We start from the raw sequence: 21531 nt of genomic DNA, 5'->3' as shown, positions 1-21531 counted from the left end.
AGAGCTCCCTAAAGAAATCAAAGAGGAAATAAAAAAATACCTAGAGACAAATTACAATGAAAACATGATGATCCAAAACCTATGGGATGCAGCAAAAGCAGTTCTGAGGGAAGTTTATAGCAATACAAGCCTACCTGAAGAAACAAGAAAAATCTCAAATAAACAATCTAAACTTACACCTAAAGAAACTAGAGAAAGAAGAAAAAACAAAACCCAGAGTTAGTAGAAGGAAGGAAATCATAAAGATCAGAGCAGAAATAAAAGAAATAGAAACAAAGAAAACAATAGCAAGGATCAATAAAACTAAAAGCTTGTTCTTTGAGAAAATAAACAAATTGATAAACCTTTAGCCAGACTCATCAAGAAAAGGAGGGAGAAGACTCAAATCAATAAAATTAAAGGGCTTCTCTGGTGTCACAGTGGTTAAGAATCCACCTGCCAATGCAGGAGATATGGGTTCGAGCCCTGGTCCGGGAAGATCCGACATGCCACGGAGCAACTAAGCCCATATGCCACAACTACTGAGCCCACAAGCCACAACTACTGAAGCCCATGTGCCTAGAGCCCGTGCTCCACAACAAGAGAAGCCACCATAAAGAGAATCCCGCACACCACAGTGAAGAGTAGCCCCCACTTGCCACAACCAGAGAAAAGCCCGCACACAGCAACAAAGACCCAACGCAACCCAAAATAACATAAATAAAATAAATAAATAAATAAATAAATTAGAAATGAAAAAGGAGAAGTTACAACAGACACTGCAGAAATACAAAGCATCATAAGGGACTACTACAAGCAAGTCTATGCCAATAAAAAGGACAACCTGGAAGAAATAGACAAATTCTTAGAAAGGTGTAAGCTTCCAAGACTGAACCAGGAAGAAAAAGAAAATACGAACAGACCAATCACAAGCAATGAAATTGAAACCGTGATTAAAAATCTTCCAACAAACAAAAGTCCAGGACCAAATGGCTTCACAGGTGAATTCTACCAAACATTTAGAGAAGAGCTAACACCCATCCTTCTCAAAGTCTTCCAAAAAATTGCAGAGGAAGGAAAACTCCCAAACTCATTCTATGAGACCACCATCACCCTGATACCAAAACCAGTCAAAGATACTACAAAAAAAGAAAATTACAGACCAGTATCACTGATGAATATGGATGCAAAAATCCTCAAGAAAATATGAGCAAACAGAATCCAACAACACATTAAAAGGATAATACACCATGATCAAGTGGGATTTATCCCAGGGATGCAAGGATTCTTCAATATACTCAATCAATGTGATACAACATATTAACAAATTGAAGAATAAAAACCATATGATCATCTCAGTAGATGCAGAAAAAGCTTTTGACAAATTTCAACACCCATTCATGATAAAAACTCTCCAGAAAGTGGGCATAGAAGGAACCTACCTCAATATAATAAAGGCCATATATGGCAAACCCACAGCAAACATCATTCTCAATGGTGAAAAACTGAAAGCATTTCCTCTAAGATCAGGAACAAGACAAGGATGTCCACTCTCACTACTATTATTCAACATAGTTTTGGAAGTCCTAGCCACAGCAATCAGAGAAGAAAAAGAAATAAAAGGAATAAAAATTGGAAAGGAAGAAATAAAACTGTCACTGTTTGCAGATGACATGATACTATACATAGAGAATCCTAAAGATGAAACCAGAAAACTACTAGAGCTAATCAATGAATTTGGTAATGTTGCAGGATACAAAATTAATTCACAGAAATCTCTTGCATTCCTATACACTAACAATGAAAGATAAGAAAGAAAATGCAACAAAAAGAATAAAATACCTAGGAATAAACCTACCTAAGGAGGTAAAAGACCTGTACTCAGAAAACTGTAAGATGCTGATGAAAGAAATCAAAGATAACACAAACAGATGGAGAGATATACCATGTTCTTGGATTGAAAGAATCAATATTGTGAAAATGACTATCTACCCAAAGCAATCTACAGATTCAATGCAATCCCTATCAAATTACCAGTGGCATTTTTTATAGAATTAGAGCAAAAAATCTTAAAATTTGTATGGAGACACAAAAGACCCCAAATAGCTAAAGCAGTCTTGAGGGAAAAAAGTGGAGCTGGAGGAATCAGACTCCCTGACTTCAGACTATACTACAAAGGTACAGTAATCAGGACAATGTGGTACTGGCACAAAAACAGAAATATAGATCAATGGAACAGAATATAAAGTCCAGAGATAAACCCATGCACCTATGGTCAACTAATCTATGACAAAGGAGTCAAGGATATACAATGGAGAAAAGACAGTTTCTTCAATAAGTGGTGCCAGGAAAACTGGACAGCTACAGGTAAAAGAATGAAATTAGAACACTCCCTAACACCATACACAAAAATAAACTCAAAATGGATTAGAGACCTAAATGTAAGGCCAGACACTATAAAACTCTTAGAGGAAAACGTAGGAAGAGCACTCTTTGTTTGTTTTTGTTTAAAGTACAGGATGTTAAAAATTCCCATTAAGAAGGAGAACAGGGCTTCCCTGGTGGCGCAGTCATTGAGAGTCCGCCTGCTGATGCAGGGGACACGGGTTCATGCCCCGGTCCAGGAAGATCCCACATGCCACAGAGCGGCTAGGCCCGTGAGCCATGGCCACTGAGCCTGCGCATCTGGAGCCTGTGTTCCACAATGAGAGAGGCCACGACAGTGAGAGGCCCGCGTACCACAAAAAAAAAAAAAAAAAAAGAAGGAGAACAAGGCATAATGGTTAGGAATACAGAATGTAGCACCGAGATGCCAAGATGACTAGTGGCCTCTGTGCCTCAGCTTCCTTCCCTGTGAAGTGACAATGGTATTCTTCCCTACCTCATAGGTTCGGAGAAAGATTAAATGAAGTGATATATTAAAGGTACTTAGAATAGTGCCTGATGCATAATAAGTACTATAGTAAGTGATAGCCATTATTATTACTTAAAAGAGCATATACTGTTCCACAAATGGATGTTGACATAAAAAGGATCTTACCTTTGAGTTTATCAAGGTGAGTGGGTAAGCCTAAAAGCACCTCAATCAGGAGCTGATAGTATTCAAAGTTGGTAACTGTGCTTTTGCTCCTTCTTGTGTGTTTTGTGACACAGAACTCCAATGCTTGTACAGACATTTCAGAAGAGGCAAGTTGATTTTCTGGAGAAAATATTGGCCCTCTCACTGGCTACCTGGTGGCCCACTTATAGGTGAAGGTGGGATTGACTTCCATCTGAGCTGTACACTTTTTTAAGAGAAAGCCAGAATTTACAGACCTATCTATAGAACTGACAGTAATATTGGATCTTCAGACACATGAATGTGGCACAGTCCTTCATTCTTCTGTATTCCTTAATTCCTTCTTAATTTCTCACAACAATATTTCAAATTTTCAGTGTAGAGCTCTTGCATACATTTCATTAGATATAATTTTAATTTGATGTTCTGAATGGCATTTCAAATAGCATCATTTAAAAATTTTCAGTGTTGCTGGTATATATACAAAATTGAATTTTGTATAGTGACATCATATCCAGCAACCTTACTGAGTTCATTTTTTTAAGTCTAATAATTTACCTGTTCCATTCTTATGACTTTTTCTTTTCTTACCTTGTTCCAATGTCTACAAACTCCAGTGCAATTTTAAATACAACTAGGCCTGAAGATTTCTTTCTGGGAAGTTTTAAATCACATATTCAACTTAATTAGTACATACAGAATTATTGAAATGAAAATTTAATTTGTTCTTGTTTTAGCCTTGGTAATTTGTGTCTGCTAGGACACAAATTGTTCATTTGTGTCATCTTGTTCATTTCATCTTGTTCATTTCATCTAAATTTGACATAAATTTTATTACATCCTCTTAGCATTTTTGAAAACCTGGGGACTTCCCTGGTGGTCCAGTGGTTAAGACGTACCTTCCAATGAAGGGGGTGCGGGTTTGATCCCTGGTCAGTGAGCTAAGCTCCCACATGCCTTGTGGACAAACAAAACAAAACAAATTGTAAAACAGAAGCAATATTGTAAAAAAATTCAATAAAGACTTTAAAATTGGTCCTGATTTTAAAAACTCTCAAAAAGATTAAAAATAAATAAATAAATAAAATCTGAAGTATTTATAGTGTCATACCATGTTTTACTCCTGCCTCTGGTAAATTGTATATTTATTCTTTTTATTTTTATTTCTTTTCTTTTTAACAAAGGCCAGTACATTGTTTCGGTTTGTGGTTTGTTTACTTTCTCTATTGTAGTTATACTTTTAATTTTGTTAATATTTGCTCTTTAATTATTATTTTCTTCCTTCTATCTTAATCAGGTGTAATTTGCTGTTCTTTTCTTAATTTTGGAAGGTGGATACTTACAGCCTAAATATTCAGACTTTTTTTCTGATACATGCTTTAAGAATATAAAAATTCCTTTTCAGTACCAACTTATCTGCATCCTACAAATTATTATATGTATTATTTTCTTTAGCATTCCTCTCAAAATACTTTCAAATTTTCATTGAGTATTTTGCCTATCACTTATTTAGCAATTTATTGTCTAATTTCAGGATTTTAATTGGGGATTTAATTATTTTTATACTATTGCTTTATAGCTTAATTCCACTATTCTGAGTGATTTCAATACTCCAAAGTGTTAAACCAAGCTTTATGACCCAATAATAGGTCAGTTTTGATAAATGTCCTTTCTTGAAATTTTTTGTCATTTGAAGGCTTAGTGTTACATATATGTTCATTTGTAGTTTGTTTATTATGTTGAGCAGAACTTCTACATCCATACTGATCTTTTGTCAGATATATAAGCTGCTTCGAAAGAGATATGATAACATTTCTATTATGATAGTGACCATGTCTATCTTGACTCTTGGTTCTATCAATTTTTGCCCTATATACTTTGAAGCTATGTTTTGGGGAGCATAGAAATTTAAAATGCACATATTTCCCTGATGGACTGATCCCACTGTGATCTGCAGTCATGCTTCTTGCCTCAGATGTTCCTCTTTGATGGGTCTTGATGGCTAATCTTTATTTTCTGGAAACTGCAAGACTGTGGAAAACTCTGTTCCAGGTTTTAGAGATGTCCTAAAATTCTTAGTCCTTACTAGCTGTGATTTTGGTCCAGGGGAGAACAGGCCAAGTGTCAGGCTCTCTGATCCTTTAGTGATAGTGGGTTCCTGGAGCCTTACATCTCTATTATTTATTTTTCTCTCAAACATCATAACATTGTCAAAGTCTCTGCTGGTTTCTTTGTTTCCTATTTTCTACCTTCTGCCACAGCAGCCTGGTTTCTCAGAAACAACCCTGACACTACAGTCGGCAAAAACCTCAAGGAAAACTGTGGTTGTAAAATGCTGGTTTTAAAAGGCTTATTTCCTGGTAGTAACTTCTTAAGCCCTGGTTGATGCAGAAACTCTAAAACACCTTCAGGTGGAGGATTTTGTGTTTTATTTGATTTTTCTACTGTAGTGAAAATTGTGGTCTACTACAAGCCTCCCATCTGAGTCAGAAGTGAAAGTCCTAAGTCCCAAACTTTTTTGAAAATCTAGAACTTATGTGATGAAACTGGGGCACAAAAAGAGAACAGTATCATCTCTACATGAGAGTATCAGCAACTGCACATTCATTTTAGTAAAAAAAAAAAATCTTTTGTGTTTAGCCACTCTTTTATCTTTTTTAAAGTTTCTGTTCAATGCTAGAATACAACTAAAGACATAAAAGATATGAGTTTTATTACAGGGCTTGTCTCTTGTAGTTTAATCTTCTCTCCACATAAATAGAATATGTAGTTCTACATTTATTAAGCTGGTTGAATTTTAAAAGTTTAAACTCATTTTACAAAGTGTATCGCTTTCAGTAAATGAGCACACATAACACTGAACAAAGCTCCCAAAAGGTTGTTCAATGAGCATAAAACTTCAAAGAAAAGACGTAAGAATCAATGGATGTTAAACAAATTGAAAGTACAGAATTGGACCTATACTATGCATTATTTACAATGGACCTAATTTGAAAAACGTGTGTTTGAAACAGCATATCAAATAGTCAAAACTAAAGACTGAATGGGTTTAACATTGAAGAAGAATATCTATATACAAAGTTCAGCTTTTTCCCCAAGGTGTTAACCAGACGCAAAGAAACTGCCTACAAGAGGTTGTCTCTTTGTAAGAACACCTATAAGGATGATTATTAGTAAACATAATGCACAGCAATATGTGACTATTTTCCAGTGTCCTATAATTAGAAACAATAGTTTCACTGTGCACATTCCATTAGTCAACAGAACTTTCTTTTGTCCCTGCCCAGGCAATCTCTCGTGACCAGGAGGCCACACACCAGTGCAGGAGACTGTTAATTAAAACTACAGATTGTAATAATTGTAAAATGAAATGTTAGTGGAATTAAACCCCATGGATTCCCTGAGCATGCCGACTTTTAATAAATGTAAACAACCATTCATCACAGGACCAGTGTAAAGTTACACAGGGTGATTTCATGATCGGTATTATTCATCCTGGCCACGGCGGCCAGTCACAGACGGGACCATTTTCCGTGATGGAGAGATGGTGGGAGAACGTCCAGCCTCGGGAACTCCATCAGCATCACAAAATACCTGCATTCACAGCACAGTGATAACAATTATCTGCTCAGTCGATGGGCACCTGGATGGAGAGAAAGCTCGCAGTGCACTGGGAGGAAGGCAGAGGAGGAGAAAGGGCTTAAGTTTCTAGGAATGTCTTAAGAAGCAGTGCCCAACTGAAATGTGAGACCCAAGTGTAATTTTGAAATTTTAGGAGCCACATTAAAAAGTAAAAAATAGTAAAATTAACTTCAATAATGTATGTTATTTAATCCAATATGTGAAAGACGTTTTTTATTTCAACATGGAATCAATAGAAGTTATTGATATATTTTACGTTATTTCTTTATACTAAATTTTAAAAATCGGGTGTATTTTACACTGACAGCACATCTCATTTTGGATGAGCCGCATTTCAGGTGCTCATCGGCCACATTTGGTTAATATCCATCAATAACATATTGGACAGCATATATCTAAAGCCACAGAATTTCTTTTAAGAATGGTAGATGTCGATAGATTGCAGCCTTTGGAAAAATAGTTAATGGCTATAGCAGGGAAATACAACTAACAAATTATAAATTACCCAGTATTTTATAGTTTCAACAAGCATCTTCATTTCCTGAATGTTAATACCTTCAACACATGAAGCATTGTAAATATTTAAATATGCAAAATAACACTATATGATAACTAAACATATACTAATTAAAGCATGAAAATATGGATGTGAAGAATACACACAAATTTCAAAACAGAGTTAGTTCTATGAAGAGAGGGAAACATATAAGAGGAACATAAAAAGCTATTCATTCGTAACTGTAAAACTTTTAAAAGATCTTTTTTCAAAAGAATCTTGTGGTATTTCACATTTCTTAATGTCACAAGTCTTTCATTAGAGTCTAGGTAGCAAGTCTACTTTATTTTTTCCCCATGGAAAAACATCTCTTATTAAGGCAGGAGGTAAAGCACCAGAAAATTTACATTTAGTTGAATACCTTAAAATATGAAAATCAGAAAAGTTTCAGAAGAAAGAATGCACACATTCCATTCTTCTGAGAGCTAAATATATGAATTCTCAACAGAAACTGTGAAGAGTTCAAACATGCTGAATGCAGGAGAAAAGCAAAGGTGCCCAAGCCCTGGCATACACCTGCAATTATGGCATCACAGCTCTGTGAATTACAGCGATCCGGCAGTGCCAGGCCGCCTGGTCTCTGATCAGTACAAAAGCTGAATCATTTCCTTCAGCAGGACCCAAACATACTCTTGGTAACCCTGGAAAATTTTCGTAGTCTGAACTAATTCTAATTAGTCTTATTTCTATATGTGTTGGTGTTCCCCTCATGCAAAAGTTATTCTCTGGGCAAAGTACACTATAAGAAGACAGAAGTGTTTCTCAACATCAGCCCCTGTTATCAGTTTGTTGTTAAGTGGCTGAAAAATTACAGATAATAAAAGATTAGGAGAGGATCACAGCATTCCTCAGAGTGTGAGAAGACAACTTTTAATATCCACTGCCTTTGCTCTATTCACAGAAACAGAATTGCATATATGTAAATTGCCTTTGCAAATAGTTCTGTTGGTAAGCATCTTTTTGTTTGTTTGTTTGTTTGTTGGCAACTGGAAGGCTTGTGGGATCTTAGTTCCCAGACCAGGGATGGAACCCGGGCCCCTGGCAGTGAAAGCATGGGACCCTAACCTCTGGACCACCAGGGAATTCCTGGTAAGCATCATTTCAATATTATCAGGGATACCTGAGTAGAAATTAGTCATGTTTCCTTTAAAAAAATTGCTGAATGCTCAAATCCTCTTTTCTCTCACCTCATCTTAGACACAGGGTATCTTCAACACCTTCAGTACTGAAAAACCCTATAAAAATAGTTTTCAAAGTCAAGAAATAGATGAGAAGAAGATGTTGGCATTAACTTTAAGGACTAAAATCCTTAGTAATGTGGACATTTATTTACTTATATTCAAATACAATGCATAGTTATTCTGCCAAATGATTCAATCACAGCAAAGTTTTCATAAACCAAGTAAATAATTTCCTGCATCTTAACCAATCTTTCAGCATCATAACCAATCTTTCCCAGTAACAGTTTATGAGCTAAAGTATCCCTGTGTTATCTCTCCTTATTATGACCATTCATCAGGGGGAGACAGGCTGAGTATCAGAAAAGAAAAGATAACGGCAGAAAGTACAAAATGTACACACGTTCAAATGGAGGGTGAAAGGCAGGGTACAGGTGAGTTGCAGGATATTGACATGATTGCCTCCTTTTACCTCTTACCTGGAAAATTTATAGTTTGTTTTATGGCACAAAGTCAGATTACTGTGTGTAACTTCTGCTCAAGGAAAAGAAAGCTCTCCTATTTTCTTGCTTCTGTATCACCAGAGTCCCTTTCAGGTGGCGGGAATAAAAATATCTACATTAACCACACATGCAGGGGGCCCTTGTCTCTCTCAGCAGAAGCCCCTACTTGCTCAAAGAAACACTAATTCTAAACTCATTCCAAAGATGAAGGAAGAAAGAGAGAGAGAGAGAGAGAGAGAGAGAGAGAGAGAGAGAGAGAGAGAGAGGGAGGGAGGGAGGGAGGGAGGGAGGGAGAGAGAGAGAGAGAGAGAGAGAGAGAGAGAGAGAGAGAGAGAAAGAAAGAAAGAAAGAAAGAAAGAAAGAAAGAAAGAAAGAAAGAAAGAAAGAAAGAAAGAAAAAGAAAGAAAGAAAAAGGAAAACTGTGCATCGCCTCAAAGCAACACTTTTCTTGGGGCATCTAGGAAACTTAAAAAGAAGGATAAGCAAAACTAACATGGCTGGAGTAGACCAAGCAAGGCCATTCGGTAGCTCTGCCGACAGCACCATAGTCCATCAGAGCTCGAAATGGATAGGAGAAGCCTTCTGGGACATAGAAGGAAGACTATCTGAGGTTAACATTAGAAACATTTAATTGACAATGAGATAGAGTTCATCAGGAAGTAGTTTTCCTGGGAATAAAGTGGGCTACTCTGTTCTTTGTGGGCCTGAGGCATCATTATAGTAAGCCCCCTACATATGACCCTTCAAGTTGCGTACTTCCGAAGATGCAAACATGCGTTCACATGTCCAATCACGTAAGTTAGTTCATGTTTCCAGTGTACATTGTCACATGTGTGCATTCTCTACAAGTGGCTGTGCTTTTGTGTACTTTACTGTACAGTGCTTTATAGAGTACAGTAGTACAGTATCTTTATTTTCAAGCCCAGGATGTCCGGAACCAAGCATAAAAGCAGGGGTGATGTAGTTGGTACTACTGTACTTTTCAAGGTACTGTACTATAAGATTAAAAATGTTTTCTTTATTTTGTGTGTGTTTTTATGTATTATTTGTGTGAAAAGTATTATAAACCTATTATAGTACAGTACTATATAGCTGATTGTGTTAGTTGGTACCTAGGCTAACGTTGTTGGACTTGTGAACAAAATGGACTTATGAACACGCTCTCAGAACAGAACTCGTTCATATGTAGGGCACTTACTGTAATTCCAAAACTAGACAGCAGTGGGGTTACAGAAGGGCTCATCCTTTCCCCCCTCTCATCTTGCCTCTGTGAATCTGCAGGTAAGACTGAAAACCATCTTAGGGTATTTTATGACCGATAGCTAAACGTCCCCACCCTACCTTGTTGATTTTCATATCACAGTTTCTTCCTCTGTGTTTTCTTAGCATTTACCATGAGAATGGCAGACACAGGAATGACCTCCCATTGGGTGTTAGGTTTTTTTAATCCATTTTGTGTTTGCCTAAATGAATAGGAAGCAGTGTGTCTTTCATTTCTTTTACTGCATTCAAAACGCACTGTTCAACTAAGAAGATGGAATGCAGAAGAAGGTTTCTTTTCAATTGGAGGTCAGTTAATATTCCTATTTCAGAAGATTGTACAGTATTTTAGAAGAAAGCAAAGCCAGTAAGATTAGTAATCGGATAGAAAACAATTAACTGGTTCTCTAACAAACCAAGAGTCACGGTAAGCTGCTTTTGCAGAAAAATCATGGAAATAATTGATTTAAGGAAATGCAACTGTCAACAAGTAAAACTGTGTGATTATTTTGTCTGGACTTCCAGCTGAGGAACAATTTACATCAACAAACTATTTTTTTTCTTGAGTTTTTAACAAGTTTATCTATTAATTTATGGGTGTGCTAAAAACCACTAAATGGAAACTTGTGTAAAGCATAAATATTGATCTCTGTTTCTAAGGCAGCAAGTACACTCTAGGGACTGAGAATGAAAACAGTTCAGAGGCAACTGGGCAGGACCCTCCCAGGGTCAAGACTAAGAGAGTAGCTCAGGGCCATGCTGGCTGTGAGAGATTTTCCACTTAGGTACTATTAGGATTGTCCACATCTCTCAAAGCTGTAGGGTTGTAGAGAAATCCATCCCCCTACCTGAAGATTAGACCTCTTGAAAGAAGACAGAAGAGCTCTGTTTGGGATGCATCTGTCATGAGACAAAATGACTGAAGCATTGCTGACATCTGAGACGTTATGTGTGTGTGTGTGTGTGTGTGTGTGTGTGTGTGTGTGTGTGTGTGTGTGTGTGAAGACTTCTGACATAATAATTTAGATACTCTGTGAGTAAAACAAAATAATTGGGTATCATCCCTGCCCCGTGCCCCACCAACATTTCAGAAAGGCAGTGATGGACAAGGGAAACTTGAGATGTTCCACATGGGAGGAGTTTGGGTAGAAATTTGGTTCTAGGGCTACAGAAGGGAACGTCACTGACAGTCTCATTTGCAAGGTGTGTATACTACATTTACCCAGACTTTCTGTTTGTTCACAGTGGCTTTGGGGTGAAGAGATACTTTACCAATGTTTCATGTGTCAGCTACTCACAGAAATCTAAAATTAGCTATCTTAGAATTGACAGCGATCTACATAATCTAATCTCAGTTTACAGGTGGGAAAATTCCTCAAGGGCAAGGCCAAAGTCCCAAGAATCAAGCCAACTAGAAGCAGACTGGATCTTAACTCCAGGCGCCCTGCCCTACCTTAGGGTCCTCTTCACGTGGCACTGCTGGGCTTTGGCACCACCATCTGTCTATCAGCTGCACCCTCTCTAGGTGTTTTAGAGCAAGGTAGAGTCTTGCAGTATATTTGGTCCTGTCCAAATGCCCATGAGCATATTAGGCCCATGCCAAATGGTTTTGGACAGGACCAAATATCAAGGACCTTTGTCATGGACCAAATAGCTTATGGACGAAATGCCTGCTGACCAGGTGACAGAGGGAGTGAATGTGGACGTAAGATGTAGCCAGTCAATTTTGCATCCCGGGAAGCAGTCAGTATTTTCTCAGAAACAGGCTACACAATTGGTGATAGACTCAGTACAAAGTGGAAATGAGCAACCGCTAGTTCAGAAGGCTGGAAAAAATTCTGTGAAACGTACTAGAACAGAAACTCCTGTCCTTTCCTCAGTGACCTCTCTGGAACAGCCATGATGTTTATTTTGCTTGAGCTTAATGACATTATAAGTAAACTTATATATGTTTTAATTATTAACACAGACTTTACCATTTATCTTTATATCACGCAAGGTCAGTTTTAATGGAGAGTATAAACTCATTTAAGTTTTAGATAGAATCATCAAAATTGCATATTTATATTTCATAGCATGTACCTACGTATGTACTTTGTTCTTACCAGAGAAGAGGAAATGCTACACAAAATGAACTCAACTGTATTTAATTCACTTCTTACTATGTGCACTTTCTACCCACATTCTTCGCACTTGGTGAATAAGGAAGGATGGAAAGGAAAAGGAACTATGGATTCCCTCTTCTTTTCCTTCTGTGCTATTATCTGCAGCTGAACTGGTTGGTTAACACAGGAAAGTAACACTACTAGGAAGGAATGTGTCAGGTTTCCTTGGCTGTTCTTTTTCTTAAAATGCCATTGCTTTCTTTTTGTTTGCAAGCCCTGGCTGAAAAGGAAAGCATGGCCTTGGGGGGCTGCCAGTGCCCCTTACACACTCATAGACTTCACAGGCTGACCTTGTACTTACTCTGGGTCTCTCTGAACCCCACCACACTTAGTGGGACCATAGTAATTCTTACAGCACATTACAAATGCAATATGCAAATGTAGCAGTGAGGTACGGAGGACACACATATCGCATGTACCTCCTCTGCTCACGCACCAAACACAAGTTCAAAGACAAAACTGTGAAGACTTTCAGACAGCAGCAGCAGAGCCTTACACCGGGTGTGGCGCCCTTCTGAATAGTTGGGGGGATCAAGGGAGGGGTGGTGTGCCCTACTGCACGTGTCACACACCCACGAAGCCAGGCCTGATCTCCCTACAGCATGTTCCGGGTTTCTTTTTTTTTTTTTTTACGTCTTTATTGGAGTATAACTGCTTTACAATGGTGTGTTAGTTTCTGCTTTATAACAAAGTGAATCAGTTATACATATACACATGTCCCCATACCTCCTCCCTCTTGCGTCTGCCTCCCCCCCTCCTTATCCCATCCCTCTAGGTGGTCACAAAGCACCGAGCTGATCTCCCTGTGCTATGCGGCTGCTTCCCACTAGCTATGTATTTTACATTTGGTAGTGTGTATCAGTCCATACCACTCTCTCACTTTGTCCCATCTTACCCTTCCCCCTCCCTGTATCCTCAAGTCCATTCTCTAGTAGGTCTGCATCTTTATTCCCATCTTGCCCCTAGGTTCTTCATGACCTTTTTTTTGTTTGTTTTTTAGATTCCATATATGTGTGTTAGCATACGGTATTTGTTTTTCTCTTTCTGAGTTACTTCACTCTGTATGACCGACTCTAGTCCATCCACCTCACTACAAATAACTCAATTTCGTTTCTTTTTATGGCTGAGTAATATTCCATTGTATACATGTGTCACATCTTCTTTATCCATTCATCTGTCGATGGACATTTAGGTTGGTTCCATGTCCTGGCCATTGTAAATAGAGCTGCACTACATTTTAATGCCTGCTCTGGCACATTTTCCTGATTCTTGAAGGTTGGGGAGCTCCACAAAGGATCTGGATAGCCTTGATCAAATGCTGAGGCGGAAGGAGTGAGTGTGTGACAGGTGGTTTAAAGAACTCACTGAAGACTTAATATGGCTCCTGGGGATAATAAAACAGCTATGAAATGGAATAGCATAAAATAAATAGTACCATGGGGACTGCAACCCCAAGTTGACCAGGTGAGGACCCGGCTTCCAGGCGGTGTGATCCCTGCAGCTGTGCTCAGCGCCCAGTCAGATTGGATAAGGGAGACGGTTGGATAGACAAGAGTGTAGAAAAGGAGGTGAAATTGCTGAGGATATGCAACCAAGTGACTCAAGGTTACAACTTCAGCATAGACAGCAGATGGGTAGGTGTGCACAGTGAAGGGGGTAGTATCCAACGAGGAAATAGAGGAGGGGAGGGTTTGGATTCTCCTTAGACTGTAAACGAGGGAGTGAAAGGGAGTTTTCCCATCATCTTAGTTTCCTCTGAGGTCCAAAAGCTAAAACCAGAGTGTTCAGTGCAGACAGCTGCTGAAGAGAGGGTACAAACCATCCTAAGGAATGATCCTCTTCCTAAAGAGAAAAAATTTCCTACACCTTATTCTCTCTCCAAGGCTTTATAAGAGGCAGGGCTGGGGGCTTAAAGTTGGATCAAAGGGATTGGAGAGTGAGAATGTCTTTAGGAGGAACTTCCACCCCTTTAAACCTCATGCAGGGATCCTCAGGAAGCCCATTAGAGAACCTGTCGTACATCTCAGGCACTTGGGTACCACGGGACTAACCAAAGCTGAGGCAGGCAGGGAACTGCCTGGATCCCCTGAGTGAGGAGATGGTGCTGCAGGGAGAGAGGGGAGGGGGCACCCTCCCTCTAGAGCTCGGCGAGGACAGGCAGCCCCAAAACTTGAGTCATCTTCAAAGAGATGACACCCAAAGGGACCATCCTTAGGGTAAGGTGGCTCCCAATGAACAGAGCCCATGTACATGGACATTGGGAGTCAGGGTCTGTTGGGGACCTGGGAGAGTGATGGGAAAAAGCCAGCCGTGATTCTCCCTCCCCTGAGTGTGCGCCTGATTGTGGCCCCAGCAGGGAAAGGAGGGGTGTCTTAGGAATGTATTGAATGTAGGAATAAATGGATAAATGCATGCATTTAATCCACAAATATTTACTGAATGACTATAGTGGCCAAGGCACTGCTCTAGAGGTGAGATGTATAGCAGTAAACAAAGTACCCGCCTCACTTCAGTGAGAGAGATAGATGACAAATAGAGAACATGATGTCAGGTAGTGATAAATATTATTTTAAAAAATCAGGGTCTGAGTGAGATTTGATTGTAGTTTGAGCCCTGACAGTTGGCTTTTCTTTTCGTAAAGCACGTGCCCGACTTAAGCTTTGAATGCTGAGGCATCCACTTCAAAGGGGCATCCTCTTCAACGAAGGCTGTCTGGATTAAGCACACTGCCAGCCGCATCACTAGGTAAAGAGCCTGGATGCCCCACCCCCATGAGTCTCCTTCGTTTTAGAGATGCTCGTTAATTTAGGTAACTGGACATTTGGGCCGCTTGTTCTTTTGTTTCTTTCTCTCTTCCCGAATTTTAAATTTCCACTCTTATGTTTTAAATCCGCCAATAAAGAGTGAGCCAAGGAAACCCTAGACATCACTCTCAACCTTCATAAAAGCAGAACCCCAGGCCTGTGCTAGTTCTCTCTCTCTCTCTCTCTCTATCTCTCTCTCTCTCTCTCTCTCTCACACACACACACACACACACACACACGCACACACACACATTGCTGTGTGCTTCCTGGTGTGCCTTTTACGCTCCAGGTCCCATAAGTAATAAATTTCTTTTGTTCAAAATTCCTGATGACTATTGCTGAAGGGCATCTTGCAATCATAGTAAGAAGCACAAGAGTTGGTCCAGTCATCACACTAGTTTGGAAAGGGGAGACGTCTGTGGGAAGCTCACGGGGCCCAGGTGAGGGGCCCCAGGCATTTCTAGCCATCACGTTACTCTGCAAAGGCTGAGAACCGCATGAAACAGTGATGTTTCAGATGACTGGTCAGGAAAGCATCTCTGAGAAGGTGGTGTGTGTAGAGACCAGATGTGCTGAGGGCACGTGCAGTGTGCTGTCTGGGAGACACTTCCAGGCAGAGGGAAAGGCCTGGAGACCAAAGCATGATCTGAGAACATGCGGGAAGCCCGGAGACAGTGGGGCAAGTGTGAGATAAGGGGTGGGGTGAGGGCAGAGGATGAGAGCCTACAAGAACCAAGAGAGAGCGTCTTCCTCTATGTGTCATTGATTCTAGTTGCCCAGCTAAGAATGATGGCATTTCTGTTAGGTGCAAGCCTATGTCTCATAATCACCATCAGAGATGCGCAGAAATAGATATGTTAAACATATCTAAACTTCACAGATGGAGTAAGAAAGTCCTACATTAGAGTTTTTCTTTGGGGTGATGAGAAAGTTTTGGAAACAGAGTGGTGATGGTTGCCCAACACTGTGAATGTAGTCAATACCACAGATGGTACACTTAAAATAGTGGGAACCTTCTGTATAGCACAGGGAGCTCAGCTCAGTGCTCTGTGGTGACCTAGATGGGTGGGATGGGGGTGAGTGGGAGGGAAGTCCAAGAAGGAGGGCATATATGTATATGTATAGCTGATTCACTTCATTATACAGCAGAAACTAACACAACATTGTAAAGCAACTATACCCCAATAAAACAATGGTTAAAATGGAACAATTATGTTCATATATTTATATATATGTATGTATATATAACTACTCTAAAAGAAAATAAAGCTTCATATTAGTTATCTTTATGTTGAACTGAGACAAGTGTTTTCCAATAGAGAAGGCCAATAAAAGGACACCAGAATGCATCTGTATTAGTGCCTAGAGCTGCTGTAACAAGTACCACTGATGGGGCATTTAAACAACAGAAATCTATTGTCTCACACATCTAGAGACCAGAACCAAAATCAAGGTTTCCACAGGGTCGATTGCTTCTGAGGCTGTGAGGAAGGATGTGTTCCAGGCCTCTCTCCTTGGCTTGTAGATGGCCATCTTCATGTTTGCATGGCTTTCTCCAAATTTCCTCTTTGTGGGACACCGGTTATATTGGATTAGGGCCCACACTAAAGACCTCACATTTTAACTTGCTTACCCCTATAGAGACCCTGTCTCCAAATAAGATCACATTCTGAGGTATTTGGGGTTAGAGCTTCAACTTACATATTTGCGGGGGGAAACAATTCCACCCATAACAACCATGAAGGCACACAAGCACACCCCCACACACACACCCTGCATCACCAGCATGCGGTGATGTGGACACAGAGATGGAGCCTGTAGTTTGGATTGGAGCTCTGCCACTTCACAGCTGCAGGGCCCTGGTCATGTGACTCAACCTCTCTGCCCTGCATTCCCATGCATTTAAATGGGATCAAATCCACCTTAGAGGTTGGTTGTCAGGATGAATCACTGCAGTCCTCGGCCCTGTTGACAACTCCCTGTCCTTCCTGGAGCCCCCTCCCACCCTCCCCACCAGGGCTTCTGTGGCCTTCTGTGCTGTAGTGTCTGTATGCCCATGCATCTCTCTTTGTTCAGCCCTCTCTCATACACATATGCCACACAGATTTTTGGAAGACTTAGATCCACTTACTATTTTACCTGCTGACTTCGGGGTGAGGGCAGCAGTCTCACAGATGTGAACAAAGCTTTGTGAGAAGAATCAAGAGGCTCAGGCGTGAGCCTTGCCTTCACCTCCAACTAACCATGAACTCTGAGCCATCCTCTGGTTCCTAAGAAAAGTGGACAAAATATTTTCTAAACTCTCTCCTATCATTAGCATCCCATGATCCTAAAAATTTAGGACATTCACAATCATTCTTGTTCTCAGGAAGCGTCAAGGTGGGGGTAAGTCAGGGGGAGGAGAAAGGCTTATTTGTGATTTAGTGATCAGCACACAATTCTAAGTCAGAGCAGACAACTTCACATATATCTGCTTGTTTTAATTATGTAGTTTTCCACTTTGCAAACCAAACTACTACTTTTATTGATAATTCAAGGCACATGAAGAGAAATTGCTCACTTTTCAAAAATGATGCTCTAGTTTCTAATACCCTTAGCAACCCTGAAAACATCTGTCAGATTCTCTCCTCTACCTTCAACCCCACCCCATGAACCCCATAATCCAGGACTTCAATTACCATATCATGTGACGTGGAGTGGATTGCTCTGGAAATCATAGCTCCTTAAGGAAATGTATCCTTCACCTTCCTAATTCCATGCAATCCACTTATGCTATTTGTACCCAAAATGTTCTCTGCCAATTCAAATTCTACATTTATCTGGCCCAGTTCACTGTTCACATCTTCCCCAAAGCTTTCCCACTGCTATTTCTTCTCATTCTTCATTCTTTCAACCCTTCCACAGACATCTCTATTTTACTTGAAATTCTCTCCACATTAAAGCGTATAGAATGAATTCTGAGGACAGAATTATACAATCTTGGAAGTGAAAATGCCCTTTAGTCTGCAACCAAACTTTGGCCTGGTATATAAGTCAATATACATTCATTCATTCATTCACTCATTAATTCATGTATTTAGATTCTGTTTGAACATTCTGGTAAACCATTTATTCATTTATTTTAAAAAAACTTAATTGAATGATTACTATGGCCCGATGTGTGAGAATATAAAGGACAAGACAAAACCACTATTCTCATGAAACTTGCAGTCTAGTGATAGAAAGATATGTCAACAATTTCAGTACAGTAGGCTGATATATGTTAGAAAGTTTGCATCATTTCCAATCTTGATATCAGCTTTTGTCAACAGAAAGAAGCACTTAGCAGTGACTCCAGTTTTTTTCAAGATGTAAACTCACCTAAATGTCAGCATCTCTCCGTGGCAAACACCAAACACAATTATGCATAAATCAACAAAACCAACTTGCCGATGTCTTTAAGAAAAAAAAAAATAACGCAAAGGTAACATAAAATTTGATCATACAATGTAGGAAAGATATTATCATATAATAATATATTGGCAACATAGTTCAAGATTATTTTTAATTTCTTAAAAGGGAATTAAAAATAAAATTGAGCACTTGAGAACTTCCTGGTAATTAAATTTTCTCAAGAAGGCCACGGTCTCATTACTACTGTATGAGGCAGCCCATTCAGTCATGGACAGCTTTAATTGTGAGAACATCCTTCTTCCCTAGAATGAATTGAAATCAATTCTCTATAATGTTCCCCACTGATACCAGTCCTGCCCTCTGGTACTCTCAGAATGCTTCTAATCCATCTTCCATGTGGTGGTCCTTTAAGTATTTCAGGGCAGCTGTCATCTCCCCACTTAGTCTTCTCCAAGTCCAGTTATCACAACCAGTCCTGTGCATCCTCAGTGCCCTGATCAAATAGAAACTTGGTTTTGAATGTTCTTAGCCCTGTAATGTCCTATGAAACGCTGTTCTTCACTCTCTACATCTATTAATGCAAGTGAACGCAGCGTAACTCTGTTAGGCAACCTCACTTTCGTGGATGGTCTACATCAAGGTCAGGGCAGGCAAAACCTTTAACGCTCTTTTACCCGTCCTGCTATTTAACTATGTCTTTTCTCTGTGTGTGTGGTTTGTCTTTTTGGTTTTTTTGTTTGTTTGTTTGTTTTTTGCAGTTGTTTTTTTTTTTACTTAAGGATACAATTTTACATTGATCTTTTTAGATTCAGAGCAATTTCTAAATTTGTTTAGCTGTTTGGAAGTCCTGATTCTGATAGCCAGTATATTCATGCTGGACTCACAGTATCCATATTTTTGATAAGCACTTGTCCTAAGTCTTCATCCAAGTAAGTGAACATTTTAAATCAGGTCTGAAGTTATATCAGAAATCCCTCTCAGCCTCTAAGGTCCAGAGTAGAAGTACCTTCCTGGATAATCCTTCCTCTGCTGTCATCAGGGCTCTACTGGACCCATTCACAGGCCCACCTTCTCTCCCTTGGTTCTTCCCCTCTGCAGCTCCCCACCCCACTGACCCTTCCCCGCACCCCCTAACACACACACGTGAATGACCTCATCTGCTTTCTATTAGACTTAGATTGCACTAATGTGTATTGGAATGAAGGAAGCTTTGGAGCTAGAAATATCTCAGTTCAAATTTCAGCCCAGCAACTCATTAGCTGGGTGTATCACCCAACTCTCTGAGTGTTTACTCTTCTGTAAAATGAGTATAATATCTGTCTTGAAGGGTCCCTGTGAGGGTTAGAAAAAAATTTTTATAAAGTGTCCAATGTATAGGTAGCTAGTAAATTTAAATGGTGATGGTGATAGTAGTAGTAGCAATAGTAGTAATAGTAGTAATAGTTGTCATAGTAGTGATATAGTAATAGCATCAATAGCAGTAGAAGTAATAGGAAGAGTAGTTGTAGTAGAGTAGTAGTAATACTTGTTGTCGTAATAGTAGTCACAGCTGTTATTATTTTATTAAACCATCATTTTCCAAAGACAAACACATTTTGGTTCTTTAGTTCTGAGCTTCCTACAAGCACTTTACGTCATGGCTTGTCCAGTTTCCTCTCCTACTCAGTACCAGGTCTGGACTATGAGATAGAACTAATACTTTACCTTTAACTGTCTAACATATATTAGATGTTTAATGAGTTCATCTTCTGCAATGGACTGAATCTTTACATCGCCCTCAAATTCATATGTTGAAATCTTAACCCCAAGGTGATGGTAATGGGAGGTGGACTTTTGGGAGGTGTTTGAGTCATGAGCATGGAACCCCCATGAATGGAACTAGTGTCCTTGGAAAAGCTCTCCTTTCACCATGTGAGGACACAAGGAGAAGATAGCTGTCTACAACCTGGAAGGGTCCTCACCAGAACCCACCAGGTGGCTCCCTGATCTTGGACTTCCAGGTTCCAGAACCATGAGAATAAGTTTCTTGTTTGTAAGCCATACAGTCTACCGTGCTTTGTTATAGGAGCCTAAACAGCTGAACTAAGAACTCAGATGTGAATCTGCATCTTTGACACCAAAAGCACAAACAAAATAGGATAGTCAGTAATAATGTCTGTTCATTAACTTGAGATTTAAGAAAAAAAATGTGTTTCCACCAATATTTAGTCTGACTGCTTCAGTTCATGTTAACCTTGTTTCTGTCATAACCGATTTTGGCCATTTTGAATTAGTCATAGAAGGAGGGCAGTTCTGAACACAAAAAAGGGAAATTTGACAAAAAACTTAAAGAATCAATCAAAAATGCATAACCCTCCACTTGGATGATGGCTTTGGGATTATGATTCCCTCAACTCAAATAAAAAAACATAGCCATGATCAGTGAGCAACTTGCAGTTTCCAGAATGGAAGAGAAGTGGAATTTCTGAGAAAAGTCGTTCTACCGGGATGTACAAAAGAATGAGGCTGGGAAATGGATTTGGGGTTTTGTTCTACACTTGGGATTTTCTTATAATGGGACAAATGAGACAGAGTTGCCTGAGGTGAGAAAGAAGTGAGAAGAGGGCCAATTCTCAACAGAGAAATAGAAAAACCAAGAGAAAAAGAGAAAGGATTTAGAAGAAAGGAGATTGAAGGAAGGAAAGAAAAGAGCCATGTAGTCTCTGTGTTGAGCAGGTCTTTCAGGTCCTGAGCCCAGAATGCTAAAGCAGACATGGGTAAGAGAGGCCCCCGGGGATCATTTTCCCCAAGTGTGTCTTTCTTTGATGTAATAAATTGTGAGTAAGGTCTGAGCAACAGACCTTAACCAGGGATTTTTTGAGGCAGAAAACCAAGAATATCTGACCATTTGGTTTGTTTTCTGGCCTAGGGGGGAAAAGTAACATTCTCATAAGTTATAATGTAGGCAAATGTCTCTCTAGACACCAATGCAAACAAGAAAATAACAGAAAATC

The sequence above is a fragment of the Tursiops truncatus genome, chromosome 12, assembly GCF_011762595.2.
Source record: "Tursiops truncatus isolate mTurTru1 chromosome 12, mTurTru1.mat.Y, whole genome shotgun sequence".
NCBI lineage: Eukaryota > Metazoa > Chordata > Mammalia > Artiodactyla > Delphinidae > Tursiops > Tursiops truncatus.
The sequence above is the reverse complement of the archived record's forward strand: the minus strand, read 5'-3'. Positions refer to the sequence as shown.